At 40.8% G+C, this 14,804-nt stretch overlaps 26 non-coding genes across 26 annotated transcripts; 9 read left to right on the forward strand and 17 right to left on the reverse strand.

Annotated features, from left to right (window-relative positions):
• Positions 1–243: 243 nt before the first annotated feature.
• TRNAE-UUC (transfer RNA glutamic acid (anticodon UUC)) lies at positions 244–315 on the reverse strand. The gene has a single exon. It is a non-coding gene; the product is annotated as a tRNA-Glu (tRNA).
• Positions 316–403: 88 nt separating this feature from the next.
• TRNAM-CAU (transfer RNA methionine (anticodon CAU)) lies at positions 404–476 on the forward strand. The gene has a single exon. It is a non-coding gene; the product is annotated as a tRNA-Met (tRNA).
• A 322-nt stretch (positions 477–798) lies between these two features.
• TRNAE-CUC (transfer RNA glutamic acid (anticodon CUC)) lies at positions 799–870 on the reverse strand. Its single transcript has one exon. It is a non-coding gene; the product is annotated as a tRNA-Glu (tRNA).
• A 1,066-nt stretch (positions 871–1,936) lies between these two features.
• TRNAE-UUC (transfer RNA glutamic acid (anticodon UUC)) lies at positions 1,937–2,008 on the reverse strand. Its single transcript has one exon. It is a non-coding gene; the product is annotated as a tRNA-Glu (tRNA).
• Positions 2,009–2,096: 88 nt separating this feature from the next.
• Positions 2,097–2,169, forward strand: TRNAM-CAU (transfer RNA methionine (anticodon CAU)). The gene has a single exon. It is a non-coding gene; the product is annotated as a tRNA-Met (tRNA).
• A 322-nt stretch (positions 2,170–2,491) lies between these two features.
• TRNAE-CUC (transfer RNA glutamic acid (anticodon CUC)) lies at positions 2,492–2,563 on the reverse strand. Its single transcript has one exon. It is a non-coding gene; the product is annotated as a tRNA-Glu (tRNA).
• A 1,066-nt stretch (positions 2,564–3,629) lies between these two features.
• On the reverse strand, positions 3,630–3,701 carry TRNAE-UUC (transfer RNA glutamic acid (anticodon UUC)). The gene has a single exon. It is a non-coding gene; the product is annotated as a tRNA-Glu (tRNA).
• Positions 3,702–3,789: 88 nt separating this feature from the next.
• TRNAM-CAU (transfer RNA methionine (anticodon CAU)) lies at positions 3,790–3,862 on the forward strand. Its single transcript has one exon. It is a non-coding gene; the product is annotated as a tRNA-Met (tRNA).
• A 322-nt stretch (positions 3,863–4,184) lies between these two features.
• TRNAE-CUC (transfer RNA glutamic acid (anticodon CUC)) lies at positions 4,185–4,256 on the reverse strand. The gene has a single exon. It is a non-coding gene; the product is annotated as a tRNA-Glu (tRNA).
• A 1,066-nt stretch (positions 4,257–5,322) lies between these two features.
• Positions 5,323–5,394, reverse strand: TRNAE-UUC (transfer RNA glutamic acid (anticodon UUC)). The gene has a single exon. It is a non-coding gene; the product is annotated as a tRNA-Glu (tRNA).
• An 88-nt stretch (positions 5,395–5,482) lies between these two features.
• Positions 5,483–5,555, forward strand: TRNAM-CAU (transfer RNA methionine (anticodon CAU)). The gene has a single exon. It is a non-coding gene; the product is annotated as a tRNA-Met (tRNA).
• A 322-nt stretch (positions 5,556–5,877) lies between these two features.
• TRNAE-CUC (transfer RNA glutamic acid (anticodon CUC)) lies at positions 5,878–5,949 on the reverse strand. The gene has a single exon. It is a non-coding gene; the product is annotated as a tRNA-Glu (tRNA).
• Positions 5,950–7,015: 1,066 nt separating this feature from the next.
• TRNAE-UUC (transfer RNA glutamic acid (anticodon UUC)) lies at positions 7,016–7,087 on the reverse strand. Its single transcript has one exon. It is a non-coding gene; the product is annotated as a tRNA-Glu (tRNA).
• An 88-nt stretch (positions 7,088–7,175) lies between these two features.
• TRNAM-CAU (transfer RNA methionine (anticodon CAU)) lies at positions 7,176–7,248 on the forward strand. Its single transcript has one exon. It is a non-coding gene; the product is annotated as a tRNA-Met (tRNA).
• Positions 7,249–7,570: 322 nt separating this feature from the next.
• On the reverse strand, positions 7,571–7,642 carry TRNAE-CUC (transfer RNA glutamic acid (anticodon CUC)). The gene has a single exon. It is a non-coding gene; the product is annotated as a tRNA-Glu (tRNA).
• Positions 7,643–8,709: 1,067 nt separating this feature from the next.
• Positions 8,710–8,781, reverse strand: TRNAE-UUC (transfer RNA glutamic acid (anticodon UUC)). The gene has a single exon. It is a non-coding gene; the product is annotated as a tRNA-Glu (tRNA).
• An 88-nt stretch (positions 8,782–8,869) lies between these two features.
• Positions 8,870–8,942, forward strand: TRNAM-CAU (transfer RNA methionine (anticodon CAU)). Its single transcript has one exon. It is a non-coding gene; the product is annotated as a tRNA-Met (tRNA).
• Positions 8,943–9,264: 322 nt separating this feature from the next.
• Positions 9,265–9,336, reverse strand: TRNAE-CUC (transfer RNA glutamic acid (anticodon CUC)). Its single transcript has one exon. It is a non-coding gene; the product is annotated as a tRNA-Glu (tRNA).
• A 1,066-nt stretch (positions 9,337–10,402) lies between these two features.
• On the reverse strand, positions 10,403–10,474 carry TRNAE-UUC (transfer RNA glutamic acid (anticodon UUC)). Its single transcript has one exon. It is a non-coding gene; the product is annotated as a tRNA-Glu (tRNA).
• Positions 10,475–10,562: 88 nt separating this feature from the next.
• Positions 10,563–10,635, forward strand: TRNAM-CAU (transfer RNA methionine (anticodon CAU)). Its single transcript has one exon. It is a non-coding gene; the product is annotated as a tRNA-Met (tRNA).
• A 322-nt stretch (positions 10,636–10,957) lies between these two features.
• TRNAE-CUC (transfer RNA glutamic acid (anticodon CUC)) lies at positions 10,958–11,029 on the reverse strand. Its single transcript has one exon. It is a non-coding gene; the product is annotated as a tRNA-Glu (tRNA).
• Positions 11,030–12,096: 1,067 nt separating this feature from the next.
• TRNAE-UUC (transfer RNA glutamic acid (anticodon UUC)) lies at positions 12,097–12,168 on the reverse strand. The gene has a single exon. It is a non-coding gene; the product is annotated as a tRNA-Glu (tRNA).
• An 88-nt stretch (positions 12,169–12,256) lies between these two features.
• TRNAM-CAU (transfer RNA methionine (anticodon CAU)) lies at positions 12,257–12,329 on the forward strand. Its single transcript has one exon. It is a non-coding gene; the product is annotated as a tRNA-Met (tRNA).
• Positions 12,330–12,651: 322 nt separating this feature from the next.
• On the reverse strand, positions 12,652–12,723 carry TRNAE-CUC (transfer RNA glutamic acid (anticodon CUC)). Its single transcript has one exon. It is a non-coding gene; the product is annotated as a tRNA-Glu (tRNA).
• Positions 12,724–13,789: 1,066 nt separating this feature from the next.
• On the reverse strand, positions 13,790–13,861 carry TRNAE-UUC (transfer RNA glutamic acid (anticodon UUC)). The gene has a single exon. It is a non-coding gene; the product is annotated as a tRNA-Glu (tRNA).
• Positions 13,862–13,949: 88 nt separating this feature from the next.
• On the forward strand, positions 13,950–14,022 carry TRNAM-CAU (transfer RNA methionine (anticodon CAU)). Its single transcript has one exon. It is a non-coding gene; the product is annotated as a tRNA-Met (tRNA).
• Positions 14,023–14,804: the final 782 nt, after the last annotated feature.

Raw genomic sequence — 14,804 nt, forward strand, 5'->3', positions numbered from 1 at the left:
GCCCTAATGACAGACAGAACACATGGATTGTTGGGCCCCTAACACTTTGGAGTAAAAAGGTGTAGTTGAGAATGAGTTAAGCTATGAAACAAAATTAAATCTTGTGCAAAAGGTCAGAATGAATGAAAAATACCCTGGTGTTCAGCATTTTTGACTGCAAAGTGCAAATTCTATCTGAAGTACTTTTATTTGCAAAACACATTTCAGTCTTTGAATGTTGGCAGTAGTACAGAAAAAAGTGAATTCCCATACCGGGAGTCGAACCCGGGCCGCCTGGGTGAAAACCAGGAATCCTAACCGCTAGACCATATGGGAATAGATACCTTCAAGCTCGTTGACAATATGAAAAAAATAAGTTTCGTGCCTTGCACAAGAAGTGTCTGCAGATTAGCTTGTGTGTCTTGCCTCGTTAGCGCAGTAGGTAGCGCGTCAGTCTCATAATCTGAAGGTCGTGAGTTCGATCCTCACACGGGGCAGCATATTCCTCTTTTCTTAAGAGATATTGTCCCCAATTTAGAACTTTCCCTTTCAGTTCTAAAATGATTCTGATAATGAAGAAATTGTGAGCCCAAATGACAGACAGTACAAATGGGTTGTTGAGTCTCTTAACACCTTTGGTGTAAAAAGAGGTAGTTGGGAATGATTTGAGCTATGAAACCAAACTCAGTCTTGCGCCAAAAGTCGCAATGAATGGACAAAAAGCTGGTGCTCAGCATTTTTGACGGTTAAGTCCAAATTGTACCTGAGATACGTTTGACTGAAAATAACGCATCAGTAGTTAGTACAGAAAAGGGTACTTTCCCATACCGGGAGTCGAACCCGGGCCGCCTGGGTGAGAACCAGGAATCCTAACCGCTAGACCATATGGGAAATGATGCATAGCGGTATCAGTGACAATGTAAAAAAAAGAAGTTTACTACTTGACACAAGAAACGTCTGCAGTTCAATTTGCGCAACTTGCCTCGTTAACACAGTAGGAAGCAAATCCGTCTCATAAGCTAAAGGTTGAACTTTTGATGCTCAGAAGAGGCACTGGCCCCTTGTTTTTTCAATCAATTCTGTCTCCATCTTTGCTAGAGAGCCACCGATTTTTCCCATTCAGTACCAAAACATAACCGATTGCAGCAAAGAGGAGAGCTCTAATAACAGACAGGGAAAAAAGGGTTGCTGAGTCCCTTAAAACCTAGGCGTTACAAGTGAGAAATACGAATGGTTTGAGCGTTGACCTCAAATGGTATGTGTTGCAAATAAATAACCCAAAACTCTGGTGGTTGACATTTTTGCTGCATAGAGCAGTTCCAACCTAAACTGATTCCATCTACAAGGTTCGTGGCAGTTTTTGAATGTGCGTACATATGCCAAAGGAGGTCACTCCCATAGCAGGAATTGAACCAGTCAACCAGCGATGCTAGGTCCTTTTCCGCATGGGGCAAGCTTTACACTAACCAACAAAACAGGTTTAAAAAAAAAAAAAAAAAAAGAAGTTTTTTGCTTTGATTAAATAAATTTTACATTACTAAAGCTAAAACTTTCCACATGAACACCATAATTAGCATATCAGTTGGCAATCTGAAGAATATGAGTTTATTCCTCACATGTGGTACTACTCCCTCCTTTTCTCAGGAGACTGTGTTACCAACTCAGAACTTTCCCATTAATTTCTGAAATGTTTCCGATTGGAAATGAAGTAGGAGCCCTAATGACAGACAGAACACATGGATTGTTGGGCCCCTAACACTTTGGAGTAAAAAGGTGTAGTTGAGAATGAGTTAAGCTATGAAACTAAATTAAATCTTGTGCAAAAGGTCAGAATGAATGAAAAATACCCTGGTGTTCAGCATTTTTGACTGCAAAGTGCAAATTCTATCTGAAGTACTTTTATTTGCAAAACACATTTCAGTCTTTGAATGTTGGCAGTAGTACAGAAAAAAGTGAATTCCCATACCGGGAGTCGAACCCGGGCCGCCTGGGTGAAAACCAGGAATCCTAACCGCTAGACCATATGGGAATAGATACCTTCAAGCTCGTTGACAATATGAAAAAAATAAGTTTCGTGCCTTGCACAAGAAGTGTCTGCAGATTAGCTTGTGTGTCTTGCCTCGTTAGCGCAGTAGGTAGCGCGTCAGTCTCATAATCTGAAGGTCGTGAGTTCGATCCTCACACGGGGCAGCATATTCCTCTTTTCTTAAGAGATATTGTCCCCAATTTAGAACTTTCCCTTTCAGTTCTAAAATGATTCTGATAATGAAGAAATTGTGAGCCCAAATGACAGACAGTACAAATGGGTTGTTGAGTCTCTTAACACCTTTGGTGTAAAAAGAGGTAGTTGGGAATGATTTGAGCTATGAAACCAAACTCAGTCTTGCGCCAAAAGTCGCAATGAATGGACAAAAAGCTGGTGCTCAGCATTTTTGACGGTTAAGTCCAAATTGTACCTGAGATACGTTTGACTGAAAATAACGCATCAGTAGTTAGTACAGAAAAGGGTACTTTCCCATACCGGGAGTCGAACCCGGGCCGCCTGGGTGAGAACCAGGAATCCTAACCGCTAGACCATATGGGAAATGATGCATAGCGGTATCAGTGACAATGTAAAAAAAAGAAGTTTACTACTTGACACAAGAAACGTCTGCAGTTCAATTTGCGCAACTTGCCTCGTTAACACAGTAGGAAGCAAATCCGTCTCATAAGCTAAAGGTTGAACTTTTGATGCTCAGAAGAGGCACTGGCCCCTTGTTTTTTCAATCAATTCTGTCTCCATCTTTGCTAGAGAGCCACCGATTTTTCCCATTCAGTACCAAAACATAACCGATTGCAGCAAAGAGGAGAGCTCTAATAACAGACAGGGAAAAAAGGGTTGCTGAGTCCCTTAAAACCTAGGAGTTACAAGTGAGAAATAAGAATGGTTTGAGCGTTGACCTCAAATGGTATGTGGTGCAAATAAATAACCCAAAACTCTGGTGGTTGACATTTTTGCTGCATAGAGCAGTTCCAACCTAAACTGATTCCATCTACAAGGTTCGTGGCAGTTTTTGAATGTGCGTACATATGCCAAAGGAGGTCACTCCCATAGCAGGAATTGAACCAGTCAACCAGCGATGCTAGGTCCTTTTCCGCATGGGGCAAGCTTTACACTAACCAACAAAACAGGTTTAAAAAAAAAAAAAAAAAAAGAAGTTTTTTGCTTTGATTAAATAAATTTTACATTACTAAAGCTAAAACTTTCCACATGAACACCATAATTAGCATATCAGTTGGCAATCTGAAGAATATGAGTTTATTTCTCACATGTGGTACTACTCCCTCCTTTTCTCAGGAGACTGTGTTACCAACTCAGAACTTTCCCATTAATTTCTGAAATGTTTCCGATTGGAAATGAAGTAGGAGCCCTAATGACAGACAGAACACATGGATTGTTGGGCCCCTAACACTTTGGAGTAAAAAGGTGTAGTTGAGAATGAGTTAAGCTATGAAACAAAATTAAATCTTGTGCAAAAGGTCAGAATGAATGAAAAATACCCTGGTGTTCAGCATTTTTGACTGCAAAGTGCAAATTCTATCTGAAGTACTTTTATTTGCAAAACACATTTCAGTCTTTGAATGTTGGCAGTAGTACAGAAAAAAGTGAATTCCCATACCGGGAGTCGAACCCGGGCCGCCTGGGTGAAAACCAGGAATCCTAACCGCTAGACCATATGGGAATAGATACCTTCAAGCTCGTTGACAATATGAAAAAAATAAGTTTCGTGCCTTGCACAAGAAGTGTCTGCAGATTAGCTTGTGTGTCTTGCCTCGTTAGCGCAGTAGGTAGCGCGTCAGTCTCATAATCTGAAGGTCGTGAGTTCGATCCTCACACGGGGCAGCATATTCCTCTTTTCTTAAGAGATATTGTCCCCAATTTAGAACTTTCCCTTTCAGTTCTAAAATGATTCTGATAATGAAGAAATTGTGAGCCCAAATGACAGACAGTACAAATGGGTTGTTGAGTCTCTTAACACCTTTGGTGTAAAAAGAGGTAGTTGGGAATGATTTGAGCTATGAAACCAAACTCAGTCTTGCGCCAAAAGTCGCAATGAATGGACAAAAAGCTGGTGCTCAGCATTTTTGACGGTTAAGTCCAAATTGTACCTGAGATACGTTTGACTGAAAATAACGCATCAGTAGTTAGTACAGAAAAGGGTACTTTCCCATACCGGGAGTCGAACCCGGGCCGCCTGGGTGAGAACCAGGAATCCTAACCGCTAGACCATATGGGAAATGATGCATAGCGGTATCAGTGACAATGTAAAAAAAAGAAGTTTACTACTTGACACAAGAAACGTCTGCAGTTCAATTTGCGCAACTTGCCTCGTTAACACAGTAGGAAGCAAATCCGTCTCATAAGCTAAAGGTTGAACTTTTGATGCTCAGAAGAGGCACTGGCCCCTTGTTTTTTCAATCAATTCTGTCTCCATCTTTGCTAGAGAGCCACCGATTTTTCCCATTCAGTACCAAAACATAACCGATTGCAGCAAAGAGGAGAGCTCTAATAACAGACAGGGAAAAAAGGGTTGCTGAGTCCCTTAAAACCTAGGCGTTACAAGTGAGAAATAAGAATGGTTTGAGCGTTGACCTCAAATGGTATGTGTTGCAAATAAATAACCCAAAACTCTGGTGGTTGACATTTTTGCTGCATAGAGCAGTTCCAACCTAAACTGATTCCATCTACAAGGTTCGTGGCAGTTTTTGAATGTGCGTACATATGCCAAAGGAGGTCACTCCCATAGCAGGAATTGAACCAGTCAACCAGCGATGCTAGGTCCTTTTCCGCATGGGGCAAGCTTTACACTAACCAACAAAACAGGTTTAAAAAAAAAAAAAAAAAAAGAAGTTTTTTGCTTTGATTAAATAAATTTTACATTACTAAAGCTAAAACTTTCCACATGAACACCATAATTAGCATATCAGTTGGCAATCTGAAGAATATGAGTTTATTTCTCACATGTGGTACTACTCCCTCCTTTTCTCAGGAGACTGTGTTACCAACTCAGAACTTTCCCATTAATTTCTGAAATGTTTCCGATTGGAAATGAAGTAGGAGCCCTAATGACAGACAGAACACATGGATTGTTGGGCCCCTAACACTTTGGAGTAAAAAGGTGTAGTTGAGAATGAGTTAAGCTATGAAACAAAATTAAATCTTGTGCAAAAGGTCAGAATGAATGAAAAATACCCTGGTGTTCAGCATTTTTGACTGCAAAGTGCAAATTCTATCTGAAGTACTTTTATTTGCAAAACACATTTCAGTCTTTGAATGTTGGCAGTAGTACAGAAAAAAGTGAATTCCCATACCGGGAGTCGAACCCGGGCCGCCTGGGTGAAAACCAGGAATCCTAACCGCTAGACCATATGGGAATAGATACCTTCAAGCTCGTTGACAATATGAAAAAAATAAGTTTCGTGCCTTGCACAAGAAGTGTCTGCAGATTAGCTTGTGTGTCTTGCCTCGTTAGCGCAGTAGGTAGCGCGTCAGTCTCATAATCTGAAGGTCGTGAGTTCGATCCTCACACGGGGCAGCATATTCCTCTTTTCTTAAGAGATATTGTCCCCAATTTAGAACTTTCCCTTTCAGTTCTAAAATGATTCTGATAATGAAGAAATTGTGAGCCCAAATGACAGACAGTACAAATGGGTTGTTGAGTCTCTTAACACCTTTGGTGTAAAAAGAGGTAGTTGGGAATGATTTGAGCTATGAAACCAAACTCAGTCTTGCGCCAAAAGTCGCAATGAATGGACAAAAAGCTGGTGCTCAGCATTTTTGACGGTTAAGTCCAAATTGTACCTGAGATACGTTTGACTGAAAATAACGCATCAGTAGTTAGTACAGAAAAGGGTACTTTCCCATACCGGGAGTCGAACCCGGGCCGCCTGGGTGAGAACCAGGAATCCTAACCGCTAGACCATATGGGAAATGATGCATAGCGGTATCAGTGACAATGTAAAAAAAAGAAGTTTACTACTTGACACAAGAAACGTCTGCAGTTCAATTTGCGCAACTTGCCTCGTTAACACAGTAGGAAGCAAATCCGTCTCATAAGCTAAAGGTTGAACTTTTGATGCTCAGAAGAGGCACTGGCCCCTTGTTTTTTCAATCAATTCTGTCTCCATCTTTGCTAGAGAGCCACCGATTTTTCCCATTCAGTACCAAAACATAACCGATTGCAGCAAAGAGGAGAGCTCTAATAACAGACAGGGAAAAAAGGGTTGCTGAGTCCCTTAAAACCTAGGCGTTACAAGTGAGAAATAAGAATGGTTTGAGCGTTGACCTCAAATGGTATGTGTTGCAAATAAATAACCCAAAACTCTGGTGGTTGACATTTTTGCTGCATAGAGCAGTTCCAACCTAAACTGATTCCATCTACAAGGTTCGTGGCAGTTTTTGAATGTGCGTACATATGCCAAAGGAGGTCACTCCCATAGCAGGAATTGAACCAGTCAACCAGCGATGCTAGGTCCTTTTCCGCATGGGGCAAGCTTTACACTAACCAACAAAACAGGTTTAAAAAAAAAAAAAAAAAAAGAAGTTTTTTGCTTTGATTAAATAAATTTTACATTACTAAAGCTAAAACTTTCCACATGAACACCATAATTAGCATATCAGTTGGCAATCTGAAGAATATGAGTTTATTTCTCACATGTGGTACTACTCCCTCCTTTTCTCAGGAGACTGTGTTACCAACTCAGAACTTTCCCATTAATTTCTGAAATGTTTCCGATTGGAAATGAAGTAGGAGCCCTAATGACAGACAGAACACATGGATTGTTGGGCCCCTAACACTTTGGAGTAAAAAGGTGTAGTTGAGAATGAGTTAAGCTATGAAACAAAATTAAATCTTGTGCAAAAGGTCAGAATGAATGAAAAATACCCTGGTGTTCAGCATTTTTGACTGCAAAGTGCAAATTCTATCTGAAGTACTTTTATTTGCAAAACACATTTCAGTCTTTGAATGTTGGCAGTAGTACAGAAAAAAGTGAATTCCCATACCGGGAGTCGAACCCGGGCCGCCTGGGTGAAAACCAGGAATCCTAACCGCTAGACCATATGGGAATAGATACCTTCAAGCTCGTTGACAATATGAAAAAAATAAGTTTCGTGCCTTGCACAAGAAGTGTCTGCAGATTAGCTTGTGTGTCTTGCCTCGTTAGCGCAGTAGGTAGCGCGTCAGTCTCATAATCTGAAGGTCGTGAGTTCGATCCTCACACGGGGCAGCATATTCCTCTTTTCTTAAGAGATATTGTCCCCAATTTAGAACTTTCCCTTTCAGTTCTAAAATGATTCTGATAATGAAGAAATTGTGAGCCCAAATGACAGACAGTACAAATGGGTTGTTGAGTCTCTTAACACCTTTGGTGTAAAAAGAGGTAGTTGGGAATGATTTGAGCTATGAAACCAAACTCAGTCTTGCGCCAAAAGTCGCAATGAATGGACAAAAAGCTGGTGCTCAGCATTTTTGACGGTTAAGTCCAAATTGTACCTGAGATACGTTTGACTGAAAATAACGCATCAGTAGTTAGTACAGAAAAGGGTACTTTCCCATACCGGGAGTCGAACCCGGGCCGCCTGGGTGAGAACCAGGAATCCTAACCGCTAGACCATATGGGAAATGATGCATAGCGGTATCAGTGACAATGTAAAAAAAAGAAGTTTACTACTTGACACAAGAAACGTCTGCAGTTCAATTTGCGCAACTTGCCTCGTTAACACAGTAGGAAGCAAATCCGTCTCATAAGCTAAAGGTTGAACTTTTGATGCTCAGAAGAGGCACTGGCCCCTTGTTTTTTCAATCAATTCTGTCTCCATCTTTGCTAGAGAGCCACCGATTTTTCCCATTCAGTACCAAAACATAACCGATTGCAGCAAAGAGGAGAGCTCTAATAACAGACAGGGAAAAAAGGGTTGCTGAGTCCCTTAAAACCTAGGAGTTACAAGTGAGAAATAAGAATGGTTTGAGCGTTGACCTCAAATGGTATGTGGTGCAAATAAATAACCCAAAACTCTGGTGGTTGACATTTTTGCTGCATAGAGCAGTTCCAACCTAAACTGATTCCATCTACAAGGTTCGTGGCAGTTTTTGAATGTGCGTACATATGCCAAAGGAGGTCACTCCCATAGCAGGAATTGAACCAGTCAACCAGCGATGCTAGGTCCTTTTCCGCATGGGGCAAGCTTTACACTAACCAACAAAACAGGTTTAAAAAAAAAAAAAAAAAAAAGAAGTTTTTTGCTTTGATTAAATAAATTTTACATTACTAAAGCTAAAACTTTCCACATGAACACCATAATTAGCATATCAGTTGGCAATCTGAAGAATATGAGTTTATTTCTCACATGTGGTACTACTCCCTCCTTTTCTCAGGAGACTGTGTTACCAACTCAGAACTTTCCCATTAATTTCTGAAATGTTTCCGATTGGAAATGAAGTAGGAGCCCTAATGACAGACAGAACACATGGATTGTTGGGCCCCTAACACTTTGGAGTAAAAAGGTGTAGTTGAGAATGAGTTAAGCTATGAAACAAAATTAAATCTTGTGCAAAAGGTCAGAATGAATGAAAAATACCCTGGTGTTCAGCATTTTTGACTGCAAAGTGCAAATTCTATCTGAAGTACTTTTATTTGCAAAACACATTTCAGTCTTTGAATGTTGGCAGTAGTACAGAAAAAAGTGAATTCCCATACCGGGAGTCGAACCCGGGCCGCCTGGGTGAAAACCAGGAATCCTAACCGCTAGACCATATGGGAATAGATACCTTCAAGCTCGTTGACAATATGAAAAAAATAAGTTTCGTGCCTTGCACAAGAAGTGTCTGCAGATTAGCTTGTGTGTCTTGCCTCGTTAGCGCAGTAGGTAGCGCGTCAGTCTCATAATCTGAAGGTCGTGAGTTCGATCCTCACACGGGGCAGCATATTCCTCTTTTCTTAAGAGATATTGTCCCCAATTTAGAACTTTCCCTTTCAGTTCTAAAATGATTCTGATAATGAAGAAATTGTGAGCCCAAATGACAGACAGTACAAATGGGTTGTTGAGTCTCTTAACACCTTTGGTGTAAAAAGAGGTAGTTGGGAATGATTTGAGCTATGAAACCAAACTCAGTCTTGCGCCAAAAGTCGCAATGAATGGACAAAAAGCTGGTGCTCAGCATTTTTGACGGTTAAGTCCAAATTGTACCTGAGATACGTTTGACTGAAAATAACGCATCAGTAGTTAGTACAGAAAAGGGTACTTTCCCATACCGGGAGTCGAACCCGGGCCGCCTGGGTGAGAACCAGGAATCCTAACCGCTAGACCATATGGGAAATGATGCATAGCGGTATCAGTGACAATGTAAAAAAAAGAAGTTTACTACTTGACACAAGAAACGTCTGCAGTTCAATTTGCGCAACTTGCCTCGTTAACACAGTAGGAAGCAAATCCGTCTCATAAGCTAAAGGTTGAACTTTTGATGCTCAGAAGAGGCACTGGCCCCTTGTTTTTTCAATCAATTCTGTCTCCATCTTTGCTAGAGAGCCACCGATTTTTCCCATTCAGTACCAAAACATAACCGATTGCAGCAAAGAGGAGAGCTCTAATAACAGACAGGGAAAAAAGGGTTGCTGAGTCCCTTAAAACCTAGGCGTTACAAGTGAGAAATAAGAATGGTTTGAGCGTTGACCTCAAATGGTATGTGTTGCAAATAAATAACCCAAAACTCTGGTGGTTGACATTTTTGCTGCATAGAGCAGTTCCAACCTAAACTGATTCCATCTACAAGGTTCGTGGCAGTTTTTGAATGTGCGTACATATGCCAAAGGAGGTCACTCCCATAGCAGGAATTGAACCAGTCAACCAGCGATGCTAGGTCCTTTTCCGCATGGGGCAAGCTTTACACTAACCAACAAAACAGGTTTAAAAAAAAAAAAAAAAAAAGAAGTTTTTTGCTTTGATTAAATAAATTTTACATTACTAAAGCTAAAACTTTCCACATGAACACCATAATTAGCATATCAGTTGGCAATCTGAAGAATATGAGTTTATTTCTCACATGTGGTACTACTCCCTCCTTTTCTCAGGAGACTGTGTTACCAACTCAGAACTTTCCCATTAATTTCTGAAATGTTTCCGATTGGAAATGAAGTAGGAGCCCTAATGACAGACAGAACACATGGATTGTTGGGCCCCTAACACTTTGGAGTAAAAAGGTGTAGTTGAGAATGAGTTAAGCTATGAAACAAAATTAAATCTTGTGCAAAAGGTCAGAATGAATGAAAAATACCCTGGTGTTCAGCATTTTTGACTGCAAAGTGCAAATTCTATCTGAAGTACTTTTATTTGCAAAACACATTTCAGTCTTTGAATGTTGGCAGTAGTACAGAAAAAAGTGAATTCCCATACCGGGAGTCGAACCCGGGCCGCCTGGGTGAAAACCAGGAATCCTAACCGCTAGACCATATGGGAATAGATACCTTCAAGCTCGTTGACAATATGAAAAAAATAAGTTTCGTGCCTTGCACAAGAAGTGTCTGCAGATTAGCTTGTGTGTCTTGCCTCGTTAGCGCAGTAGGTAGCGCGTCAGTCTCATAATCTGAAGGTCGTGAGTTCGATCCTCACACGGGGCAGCATATTCCTCTTTTCTTAAGAGATATTGTCCCCAATTTAGAACTTTCCCTTTCAGTTCTAAAATGATTCTGATAATGAAGAAATTGTGAGCCCAAATGACAGACAGTACAAATGGGTTGTTGAGTCTCTTAACACCTTTGGTGTAAAAAGAGGTAGTTGGGAATGATTTGAGCTATGAAACCAAACTCAGTCTTGCGCCAAAAGTCGCAATGAATGGACAAAAAGCTGGTGCTCAGCATTTTTGACGGTTAAGTCCAAATTGTACCTGAGATACGTTTGACTGAAAATAACGCATCAGTAGTTAGTACAGAAAAGGGTACTTTCCCATACCGGGAGTCGAACCCGGGCCGCCTGGGTGAGAACCAGGAATCCTAACCGCTAGACCATATGGGAAATGATGCATAGCGGTATCAGTGACAATGTAAAAAAAAGAAGTTTACTACTTGACACAAGAAACGTCTGCAGTTCAATTTGCGCAACTTGCCTCGTTAACACAGTAGGAAGCAAATCCGTCTCATAAGCTAAAGGTTGAACTTTTGATGCTCAGAAGAGGCACTGGCCCCTTGTTTTTTCAATCAATTCTGTCTCCATCTTTGCTAGAGAGCCACCGATTTTTCCCATTCAGTACCAAAACATAACCGATTGCAGCAAAGAGGAGAGCTCTAATAACAGACAGGGAAAAAAGGGTTGCTGAGTCCCTTAAAACCTAGGAGTTACAAGTGAGAAATAAGAATGGTTTGAGCGTTGACCTCAAATGGTATGTGGTGCAAATAAATAACCCAAAACTCTGGTGGTTGACATTTTTGCTGCATAGAGCAGTTCCAACCTAAACTGATTCCATCTACAAGGTTCGTGGCAGTTTTTGAATGTGCGTACATATGCCAAAGGAGGTCACTCCCATAGCAGGAATTGAACCAGTCAACCAGCGATGCTAGGTCCTTTTCCGCATGGGGCAAGCTTTACACTAACCAACAAAACAGGTTTAAAAAAAAAAAAAAAAAAAAGAAGTTTTTTGCTTTGATTAAATAAATTTTACATTACTAAAGCTAAAACTTTCCACATGAACACCATAATTAGCATATCAGTTGGCAATCTGAAGAATATGAGTTTATTTCTCACATGTGGTACTACTCCCTCCTTTTCTCAGGAGACTGTGTTACCAACTCAGAACTTTCCCATTAATTTCTGAAATGTTTCCGATTGGAAATGAAGTAGGAGCCCTAATGACAGACAGAACACATGGATTGTTGGGCCCCTAACACTTTGGAGTAAAAAGGTGTAGTTGAGAATGAGTTAAGCTATGAAACAAAATTAAATCTTGTGCAAAAGGTCAGAATGAATGAAAAATACCCTGGTGTTCAGCATTTTTGACTGCAAAGTGCAAATTCTATCTGAAGTACTTTTATTTGCAAAACACATTTCAGTCTTTGAATGTTGGCAGTAGTACAGAAAAAAGTGAATTCCCATACCGGGAGTCGAACCCGGGCCGCCTGGGTGAAAACCAGGAATCCTAACCGCTAGACCATATGGGAATAGATACCTTCAAGCTCGTTGACAATATGAAAAAAATAAGTTTCGTGCCTTGCACAAGAAGTGTCTGCAGATTAGCTTGTGTGTCTTGCCTCGTTAGCGCAGTAGGTAGCGCGTCAGTCTCATAATCTGAAGGTCGTGAGTTCGATCCTCACACGGGGCAGCATATTCCTCTTTTCTTAAGAGATATTGTCCCCAATTTAGAACTTTCCCTTTCAGTTCTAAAATGATTCTGATAATGAAGAAATTGTGAGCCCAAATGACAGACAGTACAAATGGGTTGTTGAGTCTCTTAACACCTTTGGTGTAAAAAGAGGTAGTTGGGAATGATTTGAGCTATGAAACCAAACTCAGTCTTGCGCCAAAAGTCGCAATGAATGGACAAAAAGCTGGTGCTCAGCATTTTTGACGGTTAAGTCCAAATTGTACCTGAGATACGTTTGACTGAAAATAACGCATCAGTAGTTAGTACAGAAAAGGGTACTTTCCCATACCGGGAGTCGAACCCGGGCCGCCTGGGTGAGAACCAGGAATCCTAACCGCTAGACCATATGGGAAATGATGCATAGCGGTATCAGTGACAATGTAAAAAAAAGAAGTTTACTACTTGACACAAGAAACGTCTGCAGTTCAATTTGCGCAACTTGCCTCGTTAACACAGTAGGAAGCAAATCCGTCTCATAAGCTAAAGGTTGAACTTTTGATGCTCAGAAGAGGCACTGGCCCCTTGTTTTTTCAATCAATTCTGTCTCCATCTTTGCTAGAGAGCCACCGATTTTTCCCATTCAGTACCAAAACATAACCGATTGCAGCAAAGAGGAGAGCTCTAATAACAGACAGGGAAAAAAGGGTTGCTGAGTCCCTTAAAACCTAGGCGTTACAAGTGAGAAATAAGAATGGTTTGAGCGTTGACCTCAAATGGTATGTGTTGCAAATAAATAACCCAAAACTCTGGTGGTTGACATTTTTGCTGCATAGAGCAGTTCCAACCTAAACTGATTCCATCTACAAGGTTCGTGGCAGTTTTTGAATGTGCGTACATATGCCAAAGGAGGTCACTCCCATAGCAGGAATTGAACCAGTCAACCAGCGATGCTAGGTCCTTTTCCGCATGGGGCAAGCTTTACACTAACCAACAAAACAGGTTTAAAAAAAAAAAAAAAAAAAGAAGTTTTTTGCTTTGATTAAATAAATTTTACATTACTAAAGCTAAAACTTTCCACATGAACACCATAATTAGCATATCAGTTGGCAATCTGAAGAATATGAGTTTATTTCTCACATGTGGTACTACTCCCTCCTTTTCTCAGGAGACTGTGTTACCAACTCAGAACTTTCCCATTAATTTCTGAAATGTTTCCGATTGGAAATGAAGTAGGAGCCCTAATGACAGACAGAACACATGGATTGTTGGGCCCCTAACACTTTGGAGTAAAAAGGTGTAGTTGAGAATGAGTTAAGCTATGAAACAAAATTAAATCTTGTGCAAAAGGTCAGAATGAATGAAAAATACCCTGGTGTTCAGCATTTTTGACTGCAAAGTGCAAATTCTATCTGAAGTACTTTTATTTGCAAAACACATTTCAGTCTTTGAATGTTGGCAGTAGTACAGAAAAAAGTGAATTCCCATACCGGGAGTCGAACCCGGGCCGCCTGGGTGAAAACCAGGAATCCTAACCGCTAGACCATATGGGAATAGATACCTTCAAGCTCGTTGACAATATGAAAAAAATAAGTTTCGTGCCTTGCACAAGAAGTGTCTGCAGATTAGCTTGTGTGTCTTGCCTCGTTAGCGCAGTAGGTAGCGCGTCAGTCTCATAATCTGAAGGTCGTGAGTTCGATCCTCACACGGGGCAGCATATTCCTCTTTTCTTAAGAGATATTGTCCCCAATTTAGTACTTTCCCTTTCAGTTCTAAAATGATTCTGATAATGAAGAAATTGTGAGCCCAAATGACAGACAGTACAAATGGGTTGTTGAGTCTCTTAACACCTTTGGTGTAAAAAAGACGGTAGTTGGGAAAGGATTTGAGCTATGAAACCAAACTCAGTCTTGCGCCAAAAGTCCGCAATGAATGGACAAAAAGCTGGTGCTCAGCATTTTTGACGGTTAAGTCCAAATTGTACCTGAGATACGGTTTGACTGAAAATAACGCATCAGTAGTTAGTACAGAAAAGGGTACTTTCCATACCGGGAGTCGAACCCGGGTCCGCCTGGGTGAGAACCAGGAATCCTAACCGCTAGACCATATGGGAAATGATGCATAGCGGTATCAGTGACAATGTAAAAAAAAGAAGTTTACTACTTGACCACAAGAAACGTCTGCAGTTCAATTTGCGCAACTTGCCTCGTTAACACAGTAGGAAGCAAATCCGTCTCATAAGCTAAAGGTTGAACTTTTGATGCTCAGAAGAGGCACTGGCCCCTTGTTTTTTCCAATCAATTCTGTCCTCCACTCTTTGCTAGAGAGCCACCGATTTTTCCCATTCAGTACCAAAACATAACCGATTTGCAGCAAAGAGGAGAGCTCTAATAACAGACAGGGAAAAAAGGGTTGCTGAGTCCCTTAAAACCTAGGCGTTACAAGTGAGAAATAAGAATGGTTTGAGCGTTGACCTCAAATGGTATGTGTTGCAAA

The sequence above is a fragment of the Ranitomeya imitator genome, unplaced genomic scaffold (genome assembly GCF_032444005.1).
Source record: "Ranitomeya imitator isolate aRanImi1 unplaced genomic scaffold, aRanImi1.pri SCAFFOLD_252, whole genome shotgun sequence".
Classification (NCBI taxonomy): domain Eukaryota; kingdom Metazoa; phylum Chordata; class Amphibia; order Anura; family Dendrobatidae; genus Ranitomeya; species Ranitomeya imitator.